The sequence below is a fragment of the Panthera tigris genome, chromosome C1, assembly GCF_018350195.1.
Source record: "Panthera tigris isolate Pti1 chromosome C1, P.tigris_Pti1_mat1.1, whole genome shotgun sequence".
In the NCBI taxonomy this organism is placed as follows: Eukaryota; Metazoa; Chordata; class Mammalia; order Carnivora; family Felidae; genus Panthera; species Panthera tigris.
The window spans coordinates 77,080,393-77,093,728 of NC_056667.1; the positions used below are offsets into that span (position 1 = coordinate 77,080,393).

The 13,336-nt window shown below is 39.0% G+C and overlaps 1 protein-coding gene and 1 pseudogene across 3 annotated transcripts in view; both read right to left on the reverse strand.

Moving 5' to 3' along the window:
- The window catches only part of TGFBR3 (transforming growth factor beta receptor 3), a 208,849-nt gene that overhangs the window by 85,515 nt on the left and 109,998 nt on the right, over window positions 1-13,336 (reverse strand). The gene's annotated exons all lie outside the window — the stretch shown is intronic.
- On the reverse strand, window positions 10,372-10,856 carry LOC107179306 (annotated as a pseudogene).

A 13,336-nucleotide genomic window follows, 5' to 3' on the forward strand; every position in this document is an offset into this window, starting at 1 on the left:
CCATGAGAACTTTAAAGCTCTGGCAGTCTGCAAAAATATACCCACTGTATTTCTACAAGTCACTGAGTTAGCAGAGGTGCGACTAAATCATTCCTTGAACTCCAGGGGCTCCTGGTTGATATGTGGATTAGACCAAATTACTCTCTAAGGAAACTAAATTCTGGTCAGGGTAGAAAAGCCTTGGGAATTCTGTAAAGTCTGGTTTCCTTTGAAAACTCTAACAAAAACAACTCCTGAAGTTCACAGTACCAGCCCCCTAAGGATATTCTGGTCTCATCCAGCCAGGTTATGATTTTAAGTGGAAATGTTTTTCAAGGAACTTTAGTTTCAACGTTACATGGTCTATCTTGAGAAAGAGAGAAATAACCCAGAAGCCAAAGTGGGGAGAACATATTATCATTATGTGTTTTGGGAGCATTTTTCCTGAAAACAACAACAACAACATTATTTTCTTTGATTGAATGTTCCACTATCTTTCAGAGGCATGGAATTTTAAATGCTTTTAATTCAGGCAATGAACTCTGCCAGAAAAGTCTAACTGACAATAGAACAAATTCAGTTTGCAGTATTTACATTAGAGTCCAGTACTTTTGCCTATTTTCCTCCACACAATCAATTTTCCTTGAGTCCTGCAGTTTCAGGGTAAGACCTGTGATCACAGAAGTAAACAGAAAGTTGCCAAAATATGCATACAGAATTTGGCATGTTATAGTTAAGTGTTTGAGATGGAATAATATCTTCTAAAGCCAGTATTGAAGACAGCATTAAAAGCAGTTCAATACACTTGTTCTAACTGGAAAGGGCTAAAGCTACAATAAAGATCAGGATACCTGGTAACAAATCTATTGAAGTTTCTCTCTATCTTCAAATACTGATTAATACCCTAAAGGAAAAAAGGGAAATAAAAACTAAAAGAAAAAAGGAAAAGACCTAAGTCATAGAAATAATATTCCTTAATTAGATCAAGAATGGTCCTGTCAAAGGGCGCCTGGGTGGCTCAGTCGGTTGAGCATCCGACTTCGGCTCAGGTCATGATATTACGGTTTGTGGGTTCGAGCCCTGCATCAGGCTCTGTGCTGACAGCTTACTCACAGCCTGCAGCCTGCTTCAGATTCTGTCTCTCCTTCTCTCTCTCTCTGCCCCTCCCCCGCTCATGATCTGTCTCTCTCTGTCTCTCAAAAATAAATAAATGTTAAAAAAAAAAATTAAAAAGAAAAAGAATGGTCCTGTCAACATTTATTTACAGATAAATCAACACCGAGTGCCATGGCACCAACTAGCAATGGATTTTATGTCAGAATGAAACAAGTACAAATTCTAACCCAGCCATTTTCAAGTTATAGAGTTAATACTATCCAGCCATTCATTTCCCAGTAATAAAGATACTGTAATCCTGTCAAAACCATACACATAGTCAGCAAATTTAAGGCCTGATAAACCAATTTATATTATTGGGAATTAGTGAATGTGTAGAGAAACAGAAAGAAAAAGGGATGACAGCAATTCATTTTCAATACAATAACCAAAATTGTTCCCCCTTTTGACATCGAGAAATATGGAGTTCTGCCTTCACATATGAAAATACTAACAGTGTCTTAACTTTTTATATATAATCTCATTTCTTATGAGATTTATGGGAATGAGGGAAAAAAGGTTCTAATCTCTGAACTTTACTCAGCGTATTAAACATGTAAGCTTTACATGTTTATAAGTACAGCAACAGCGCCTGTATTTAAAGAGAATTTCAAAGTATTACAAAGGCTTAGTTTCTCATTTAAATGCAGAAGGTACAAGTTACTTTTTCTTAATACACCTCTGAAGAAATTTTCCAATTCTAACCAAAGTCTGGAAGGTCCTAAAAAGATACCAAGATCAAACAACTTAAGCTCTGTTTCACAATTCAGTCAAGTCCCAAATGCCTATTAAGTCAACAGCTGCTAGCGTTCTAATTCTCATTTTCAGCAAAACTACCATAGTCTACCATTCTGTTTCTGACTCATTCTCTAATGAGCAGTAAGTAGAACCAAAACGGGAAAAGTAGAAGCATGGGGGCGGGGGGGGGGTGCATTACAAAATACTCAGACCTGGATTATAAATTTAAGTATTACAAAACTACTAGGATTTTGTAAGAATAATTAAGACTCCTTGCCATTCATGATGCTTGGGCAGAAATAAGAAACTTGATCCATCATAATGACAAATCTCTCTATAAAAATGCGATTAAAAATTTTTAAATTATACCTGACACACAATGTTACATTAGTGCACAACACAGTGACTTGACAACTCTATAGCTATGCTATGCTCATCCCAAGAGTACCTACCATCTGTCATCAGACAATGCTGTATCAATACCGTTGACTGTGTTCCCTATATTGTACCTTTCGTCTCCATGACTTATTCATCCCATAACTGGAAGCCTGTATCTCCCACTCCTTTTCACCCATTTTGCCAAACCCCACCTTCTCCCTGTTCTGCCAGCAACCTCCAGTTTGTTCTCTGTATTTACAGGTCTGATTGTGCTTTTTGTTTATTTATTCATCTATTTTGTTTTTTAGACTCCACATATGAGTGAAATCATATGGCATTTGTCTCCCTCAATGTGACTTATTTAACTTAGCATGATACCCTCTAGACCCATCCATGTAGTTGAAATGTCAAGATCACATCTTTTTTTATGGCTCAAGACGGTGTGATACACACACATACAACGGAATATTACCCAGCCATAAAAATGTGATTCAAAACAAGCAAATGTGACATACCCATACAATGGAATATTACTTAGCATAAAAAGAATAAAGCACTGATACATACTACAACACGGATGAACTTTGACAGCATATGTGAAGTGCAAACGCCAGACACAAAAGACCACATGTTGTATGATTATATTCGTATGAATATACGAATAGGTCCAGAGCAGGCAAATCCCGAGACAGAAAGCAGATTAGTCATCACTAGGACCTAGGGATAGGGGAGAATAAAAGTGACTGCTAATTGTTCTGGTATTTCTTTTTGGAGTGAAGAAAATGTTCTGGAATGAGACAGTGGTGATGGTTGCACTGCATTGTGAATGTACAAATGCCACTGAACTATACACTCCAAAAGGGCTAACATGGTAGCCCTTGGCTAACATTTTACTATGTTTTCACCACACACCAAAAAAATGTGGTTTGAACTTACACATGGGATGAACCAGACTAACTCTTCAGTTTCAAACCTCACCTGGAAAGACTGTCACGTGATACAAGGAACTCAGTTTATCTCAGAAGAGCTGAAAGGTCCCATCAATCCTCAAGATTTCCTTCATCTAAGACAGTCAAGGCTAAGTCACACACTAAGCTATCTTCAAATGGGAACGTGTTTCCTATGCATTTTTTTTCATTTATTCAAACAGCATTAGTTAGGCACCCTATGATGTGCCAGGCATCATGACAATTATTTCTATTAATGTTGACAAAAGAAGATGAGTAGGACACAGCCTATCTTTCACCAATTTCCTCACAGTCCAGAGGAAAGCCAGACACACGAAAAGATGATTGTAACACAACACAAGACTGAGATATGTCCAGGCTGTGTGGGGGAGGGAAGAGGATGTCAAGGGTCAGGAGAGGCAACAAGCAGGCAGGACAAATCAAATCCAAACTTCTATGTAACAAACAGCCAAAAACTGTCAACATGATTGATCTTCTGGTTTCTCCCCTCTTCCCAATGTCCAGAACTACTTGGATGGGCTGTATGACCACTTGTCAGAGATATTTTAGAAACAAAATTCACAAGCTAAGTATAAGCCTGACTGGATGAGCACTAAGACCCCTTGCGACCCTAGAGTCTAGGAATTCTGTGATTAAATTATTGAATACTTTGCTTGAGACTTTCAGAATCGCTTTATCCACTCCCTATTTCATTTCTTCCCTAAAGAAGTTTGCTTAAGTTTGTTTTTAAAAATCCATATACACATAGGGGCACCAGCGTGGCTCAGTTGGTTGAGTGTCCCCGACTCTGGATTTCAGCTTAGGTTATGATCCCAGGGTCATAGGATCAAGACCCGTGTCCACACCCAGTCTGGAGCCTGCTTAAGATTCTCTCTAAAATAATTTTTAAAATTTAAATAAATAAATAAATAAATAAATAAACAAACAAACAAATAAATAAATAAAATCCATATATTTAATAAGCAATACTGTAAAGTCCTCAAGAGTATTTCTCAATAGTAATAATTTCAAAAGAAAATGATACTAGGATAGAGCAAATCTGTCAGGGAAGTGAGGAGAGTTATAAAGAGTTCAGAATCCTACTGTGGTAGGTTCTGACCACATCTGTCTTGGTGTATATATGTGAGTGTGTGGAAGCCTATTGTCTCCTGCTTAAGGGCCCAGACTCTAAAATTAGAAGTAGCTTTGAAAAAGCCATTATTCTTCAAAATTTATTAAATTAAATCCCCCTAACCTTAAAAAAGATCAGTGCAATCACACAAAACTGTTGAAGTTAGATAATTTATACTTATTACAAAGTTATGGTTAATTCAATGTGATAGAAAATTTTATTATTCTCTCAAAGAAAGATGATGAAACTCAAAATTTTCAGTCCATTACAGTTGGATAGTATTCTAAAATATCCTTGTTTTTAGAATAGAGAAATCTGGGGCGCCTGGGTGGCTCAGTCAGTTGAGTGTCTGACTTCGGCTCAGGTCATGATCTCATGGTTTGTGGGTTCGAGCCCCGCATTGGGCTCTGTACTGACAGCTCAGAGTCTGGAGCCTACTTTGCATTCTGTGTCTCCCTCTCTCTCTGCCCCTCCCCCACTCATGCTCTGTCTCTGTCTCTCTCGGTCAAAAATAAGTAACATTAAAAAATTTTTTTAAAAAAGAGAGAAACCTGATAAAGTCAAAGTCATCATCAGATACCACCTCCTTAAGCAAACAAACTTTTTAACCTGGGCTAACAAGTAGCAAAACTATACAATTTGTGTTTCTTCTCCTATTAATTTTCCACTCACCATGGGAGGTTCCCAATAAGCACTGAGAAAAAAAATGTGGGTGATGTGCCAAGTAGATGCTGTCCCTCTTAGGACAGTTAATGACCAGATATTTCATGGGGAAGGGGGAATCTTATATCAGCCTCAAGCTACTCTAAGAACATCTTAGTGTCTGAAAGACTGCCTTTTGATTACTTTATGGCTTACTATGGAGCCCAAAAAGTGAAATCAGCACAGGATGGACACTTGCATCAAACTCCCTGTGTTGAACCCCAGCTCCATTCCTTACCTGTCTGACCTTGTTTATATAAAAACCAGGATAACAGTACCTGCCTTTTACAGTTATTATGAGAAAGAAATGAGTTAAAATTTAAATGAATTAAAGCACTAATATGCTTGCCCATAGTTAAGAATTTATGTACTACAGAAAGGCCTTCACCAGATTTTAGGAACGTTGCACAGTCATCACCCGAGGCATCACGGAAAGTTTCTCCTATAACAATGGATTACCTCAGCCTTCTCAAACCCTTTCCCTTGTGGAGTGCTCTCCATTCACTACTCTGGAACCTACTCCTACCAGAGCTCTTTATATAAAGTAGACGTACTGCTCTACTGTGGTTTGGAAATTCTCAAGGACAAGCTGTATGCAAACGCAGCAAATAAGACCTCTAAGTTCTGTTTAGAAAGAGGTAACAGTATGTATTAACATAATTTAATTATAGTTCTGGGCGCCAGGGTGGCTTAGTTGGTTAAGTATCTGACTCTTGATTTCAGCTCAGGTCATGATCTGAAGGTTCGGGAGTTCAAGCCCCCCATTGGGCTCTGCACTGACAGTGCAGAGCCTGCTTGAGATTCTCTGTCTTCCTCTCTCTCTGCCCCTCTCCTGTTCACAATCTCTCTCTCTCTCTTGCTCGCTCTTTTTCAAAAATAAAATAAATAAAAACATTTAAAAAATAAAATCTCCTTTCCATTTCCAATTAAAAAAAATTACAGTTTCATTTTCATACGGGATCAAGTTTATTTACCTCACAGAAAAAAATGGCATGTCCTTTAAGAAGTTTTCTAGTTATCAGTGCCCTCAGAAGAAGGAAGCTCTTCCCAGTGAATGCTCCTGACCTCCGTCCAAACGATCTTTCTCTTAGAGCACAGAGCACCTGCTGCCTTGTTTTACATCAACTTTGTATATATCAACCATCTAAGAGGAGGGTTTGGGACTTGTCTTTTTATTACCTCAGGGTCTAGTCTAATACCTGGCATTTAGTAGGTCCTACATAAGTATTTAATGATGAATGAATGAATGAATGAATGAACAATCAATAAGCACACTTTAAGGCATTATTTAATCTCTTCCAAGATCTATGTTTTCTTCCAAGTTGGCCAGTGTCCCCTGGAACTCAATCCTTTGGGTCACTCTGCTTTCCTTTCTAAATTACAGGCAGTTTGACCTAGTGTTAATAGCAGTGACTCAGAGCCATTTGGAATCTCAGTTCTCCACTTACCAGCCTTGGGACCTTGAACATGTTAAGACTCCATGGGCATCAGTTTCATTGACTATAATGTGGGGATAATACCTGTGCCTATTCCATCAGATGTCAAAGGATTAAACACGCCATATGTGGAAAGCACTTAAAACAGTGACTGGCACACAGTAAGTGCTCTTCTAAATGTAGCTACTATTACTTCTACCCTCTAAAATCATGGCTATTTTTTTTCCATTCCCTTGGTTCCTATGGAAAGAAGGTCTTGTCTATATTGTCCTCCACTGAGACGAAAGGTCAAAATAGCTTTCCTCACAGTCCTGCAAACACCAAACTGCTGGCATCCTTGGACTGAGCCCAAACCCTCTTCCTAAACCAACTTCTCCTCTCCAAGCACACACAATCCCCATTAAGCTTTTCCTTTGCCACCACTCTTTCTTCCCCACCTGGCAACTCTATAATGTCATCAACCATCCTCCCTAAGTTCTTACTCATATCATTATCATGACCAACATCTCCACGGCTTACTAAACTCTGGCTTCAGCCAGCCTTGGAGATACTTCAAAGTTCCCTATGATTTGCAAGAAGGATAAGGGAGTTGCTTGTTTGGAAATAATACAACATGTCCTGAATGAGATGCCCTATTTCCACGTATTTGTTTATTGACCACTCTCCGGCCTGCAACAAGCTCAGTGAAGACCTCTACCAGATACGATACCAAAAGGTTGAGACAGCTGCAAAGGTTTCTGTTTCCCTGGAGATGGAGTTTCATGGAAGGCTAAGAATCACCACAGCAACCAGACTACAAAAACAGTCCGTGGGCTTCAGCCCCATAACTCTGGTAAAGCAATTTGTACTCCGTGAAAAGGCTGGGGCACAGAAGTTGAAAAATGATCAAAGTAAACACTGCTCTTCAAGCACCATTTTGTTGTGCTGATTTCAAGGCATCAAGTCACAGCATCAAAGTTCTGTTATGAAAGATGCACATCAAGTGCCAGGGATTTGCTGGGCTGAACTAACTGCTCTGGTGCGAAGGTCTAGAGATAAATTCATAGCACATTTTCCAAAACAACCATTTCAAATTTGCTCTGAGAGCAGACCAGGGTAAAAATGTATACCATTATATCAAGTTACCCTGCCCATGCTAGAACAGCTGTTGATCCCAACCCTGGATTTAAAAGACAGAGAAAGAGGGAGCGGGGGGAGAAGGAGGGCGAGAGGTTTTTCTGATAAAAACCTTAGACTTCATGCCATATTGACTTTACATGGACTAATTCCTTTCTATAAATTTAAGAAAAAAATAATCTAAACCTCATTTAACACTAAATAAGAAAACAACCTGTTCTAGGGTCTCTAATTTAATAATCTATGCTACAGTTTGGTGTTTGTTTGTTTGTTTTTAATGTTTGGGGTACCTTGATGGCTCAGTTGTTTAAGTGTCTGACTCTTGATTTCAGCTAGGGTCATGATCTCAGTTTGTGGGTTCAAGCCCCACATTGGGCTCTGTGCTGATAGTTGGGAGCCTGCTTGGGATTCTCTCTTTCTCTCTCTGCCCCTCCTCTGCTTGCACTTTCTCTATCACATGTACACGTGGGAAAGGGGCACAGAGAGGGAAAGAGACAATCCCAAGCAGGCTCCCCACTGTCAGCATAGAGCCCAACACGGGGCTCGATATCACAGTTCTGTGAGATCATGACCTGAGCTGAAAAAGCAAGAGTTGGATGCTCAACTGACTGAGCCACCTAGGCACCCCTATGCTATAGTTTAAAAAGCAAATAAGGAACTATAATTTATTACTTCTTTACTATATACAAGCAGCAACTATAAAGTATAGCAACTCAGAAACAAATTTCTTCAGGGATTTACAAAAGCCTTTAAGTTTTATTAACATTATTGCAGTTAATTATTAACTATGTTACTATAGCTTGAATACACAGAACATTTTATTGTATTGTATTGTAATGTAATGTATTATTTTAAGGAGCTCAAAGTGGTACACCTGAGTAGCCTGACAACATCCTCAAAAGGTAAGAAAATATATAATTTCCGTTAGCCAGAATTTATAGAAAATATCTTCAGAACTCAATTATACTGGCAGTACACAATGCATTCATAAACAAAAATTGGTAGGGAGAGATCTGTAACTCAAATTACCTTGAACAGAACATTAAGAAATTTGATTAGAACAATGTGATATGTGCACACACTTATCACGTTCCTCTCCTCTAGATGCATTCCATGTATAGTGCTACTTCCTGAACCTATTGTGGAGAGGGGGTCCCCTTGCACAGTTTCTGGGGTTTCAAACAAGATGCTCACTCAATCAGCAGGGAGTCAGCTATCCACAGGCCCCACTGGCCCAGCAGTTTGGATTACATAAGGAAGTAATTAGTAATATCTAACACAAATTGCTTCACAGGTAGGAATGAATGGCTCCACTTAAAGGCTTGCTGTGTCTTTTCTAGCTTCTCCTTGTTTCATCTCCAGGTTAATAGCTGTGAAGTTACTAAGCTAACAGGGAGAAAAGGTTCTTATTTCATATGTTTTGTGCAGCCATTTTTTCATTTGGCAGATACTAAATGGCTAGCTAGTATGTGTAAGGCACTTGGCAAATCAATCTTTCCCAAAGCATGGCGACAACTAAGAAATGTTAAGAAATAAGAAATTTTGGGGGGTGCCTGGGTGGCTCAGTTAGTTGGGCGTCCGGCTTTGGCTCAGGACATGATCTCACATTCCGTGGGTTTGAGCCCCACATCAGGATCTGTGCTTAGAGCTCAGAGCCTGGAGCCTGCTTCGGATTCTGTCTCCCTCTCTCTGCCCCTCCCCTGATTGCACTCTGTCTCTCTCTGTCTCTCAAAGATAAATAAACATTAAAACAAATTTTTTTAAAAAAGAAAGAATAAATTTTTATATATAGTTTATGTCTTCATTTTAATGGGTATTAAAAACATAATTTCACGTTGAGGATGTTAGGGTAAAGCCAGTTTTTTTTTTTTTTTAAATTTAAAGAGAAATACTGGTAATAATACAGGTAGTGTATGAACTCAGCAAAAACTGTGAAGACAGAACACATAAATGTATTTTTGGGAAATGCCACTCTGTAACGACTTCAAATGCAAAGTAGGTACAAAATTTGTTCTCAAGAAATTCACAGTTTAAAGGATGCAAAAAGATAATATACAGATGTAAATATGGGAGGAGAAAGGGGGTCACTTCACTGGGCCCTGAGGGTAAACAGGGCAGAACAGGAAGAATTAAGGGGACAAGGGCAGGGAGAGCCTCAAGAGAAATATCAAAGCAGGGGAGGGAACATGGAGAGGTGTGGGGAACATTTAATTCACATGAAGCTGAAGAAATGTAGAAAAGAATATAGAGAAATAAAATTGGAAAGGTAGACTGCAGCCAGATATCAATGGGCCATGAAAGCCAAGCTTAACTAATCAGTGAAGGCAAAGAAAGAATAGCATGTAATATAATTCACTGACCTGTGACCATGGCTTGCCTTCTGAAAAATAAAGGGTACATCTATTTCTGGCATATCAGGTATCACTTAATCACATTAATGCATTAATTTATTAAATCCACTTCAATTACTTCACTTATTTGCCCAAAAGAATATATATTGGTAATTGAGTTAAAAAAAAAAATCCCATTTTGGATCCTGTTCCAAATTTTATATGGTGTCATTACTGAATTACCAAGGAGTATCTCACAAGGTAAGGAAATTAAACTTTACTCCTCAAATCCAAGTCTCTCGGACCTAAGGAATTCATTCCCTGGGTTTGTTCCCAGCTCACAAGCCTTCAAGAAACACTTGATGAGTCTGGGGTATATTTTAACCGAAAAACAATCAAAGAATCAGAAACTACTCTGAGTTACTTGCCTTCAACACTTTTTTTTTTTCTGTTTTTACTTTTATTTGCATGTATTTTATGCAGAATTTACTCCCGGGCCATAAGTTTTTGTTTCTTCAGTTTCTTCTGGGATATCTTTTTCTTCTGTGCAACCTCCTCTTCTGGTTTAGGAACAATCTGCTCTTTTTCAGTAAGGATCATCTCAATGTGGCAGGGAGAGCTCACGTATGGGTTAATCTGACCTTGAGCCCTGTAGGTTCTACGCCGCATTTTGGGGGCTTTGTTCACCTGGATGTGCTCAATGACCAGAGAATCTACATCTAAACCCTTCAGTTCAGCATTACTCTCTCCATTTTTAAGCATGTGCAGTAAAAATTCAGCACTTCTTTTTGGGCCACGGACCCTGTGTCCTGCCCCACTGTTTGGCCTGGGCACGCCTACCAACTCCACCATTGTAGCATCAGAATGGCACACATTGCTTCTGCAAAGTGACATCTTTCAGATACTTGGTGGCTTTTTGGATATGCATACCCTTGATGGCCTGGGCAGTTTCCCATGTGTTCTTAAAGTGAACACAAAGATTTGAACCTCTTGATTTGCATGATTTTGTCGGGTTTTCCGGGTCAAGTGAATAGCAAACCAGTTTCAGAGATCATCTCAGGCCGCTTATTGGAAGAGGAAGAGCAGTGGCTACTGGGAGAATTCACGCGCACTCCGCCTTCAACACTTTTTACAAGGAACAACTCACAGGGCCTGGTAACTCTGGCTCAGTTATATGCAAAAATATTTATCTCCGATCCTTTGTTCTCTCCTGTAGAAGAAGTACGTCCAACAGTCCTTTATCTCTGCCTCTACTTTACCTTCCCTAAAGGAAAACAGCTCTGACATTCTTCATCCTAGGAATGTCTTCTTGAGACGCCCTCCTAAGTCTTCACAAGACCTAACAAGTTTCTAGTACAAACCTGAAACAGTTTGGGGTCATAATCTCTCCCACTTTTTGAAAAATCAAGTAAACTGTTGGTAAGCAATTCTGGAACGAAAACAGGATTGTCTGATTTACAGAAAATGATTTGTCTGCCGTCAGGGAGAGGCAGTTAATAATCCTTGGCTGAGAAATGGAGAAAAGGAACTTTCACTACTACACGACCACTAACAGTGATGGTTCCCAATCTTGTATTCCTTCCAGTGTGAGACTCTGGACATAGCATTCACTTGGGGGTAAAGAAAAGTTCTGCCGAAGAATCTTACTTCGGGATTCAGTTTCCCCATAAATGAAGAGGCTAGAACAAAGCCTAGTTATGTGAGCAACTGACAGTAACAGTCTTTATGTCAGATCCCTAGGAAGAGATGTAGCTGACAAGAAAAAATGGCCTGATGTGACTGAACCATCGGTTCAGAAATGCCAGGTCACACTAAATGGCTTGTGTACTCAATGAAAAGACTGACAGAAGTTTAGGTTAATCTGCCAAAGTAAATACAAAAGAACAAAACAGAAGATTTTTCCTCTTTCAAAAACTGAAAATATTCCAAAATGAATTTATTGAACTTTTCAGACCAGTGTGAACATGTCTTAGAGAATTTCTTTCCTACCCCACACCACATTTTTTTTTTTTTTTTAATTTTTACTTTAACTTCGGGTCAGTGTATGCCCTGTAGTCCTTTATGCTTGGCAGAAAGAAAGCAAATCATGAAATACTCAAAGTTAATCCTAAGGGCAAATCAAGATTTATAGTGGTCTTTCAAAATAGGTAGTGTTGACAAGATAATGAGACAAGTTAATTTATTTGATTTTGCTAATTTCTTCTAGACATACTTTTCAATGAGAGAGCTTCATGATTTAGACCAAATTGCAGGAAGACTGGCAGATTTTTCTAGTTACTATTGAAATACAGAACTTCCGATAAATAAAAAAATATATATGAGTTTAGAAGAGTCAATGCAAACAACATGATTACACCGTCAGGTTCTAAAAACATAATTTTGTTGGGATAATCCTCCTTAATAAAGACAATGGCTGCTCTTAGTTAACCATAAATCCTTAGGCTGGGAACAAGTCTCAGTCATTACAACTGACTCATTTGGTGACTGGGAATTCTTTTAGGTCAATGGGCAATGTGCTAAATGGTCACTGTTAGGCACACTGGCCAGCTCTGGATCCAAGGTGCAAAGTTATGAAGTTCTCTCATTTTTATTCCACTTGTTTTACTTCTTCCTGCCATTTTTCCCCCAAATACTTTACTGTCTGTTCCAGAAGCAAAAGAATAGGGAAAAGGGTGAAATTACAACCACTGGACTTGGTTACTGCAAACAGAGCTGATAAAATTCTGAAAGAAGCCAGAGGAAAAAACACAAAATCAAATTTGTGTATAATAAAGCCACTGATTTTTAGTGATAGAAGAGACGTTAGAGATATTCTACTTCAAATATTTGTTGTAGATAAGGAAACTGAAACCTGGAGAGGTAATGGTAAGCCCAAGTTCCACGCTGGTTATGGCATCATGGAGACTAGAACTCAAATAACCATTCCAGTAATCTAGCTTCTACTTATCTTACTAACTACTATCTTACTATCTACGTATTTCTTTATAGAACCAACTCTCTACTATTGGAAAAGAAGGGCTCCCCAAGTCTTCCGAATTTAGAGCCAGCCTTTAACTAGTGGATAAGAACACAGAAACATAAGAAACGCCAAGAAACAACTTTGCCCCCTGCAAAGCACCACATGATCTGTCCCTTAACTAACTCATCCCATCTCCTATTGCTTTCCTCCTTGCTCACTCTACTCCAGCCACCCCAGCCTTCTTACTTACCTCCAACAAGCTGCTTCCAAGCTTAGGGCTTTGACATCAGCAGGTCCTTCATCTGGCCTATTCTTCCCTTGGACCTGTGCATGACTCCTTTTCATCATTCAAGTCTCTGTTCAAGTGCACCTCCTCAAAGAAGCCTTTCCTAACCACCCTAACAACCACCCCTTCCTGTCTCCTAAATGGGTACCCTATGTTCAAAACAACATAAGCACTATGA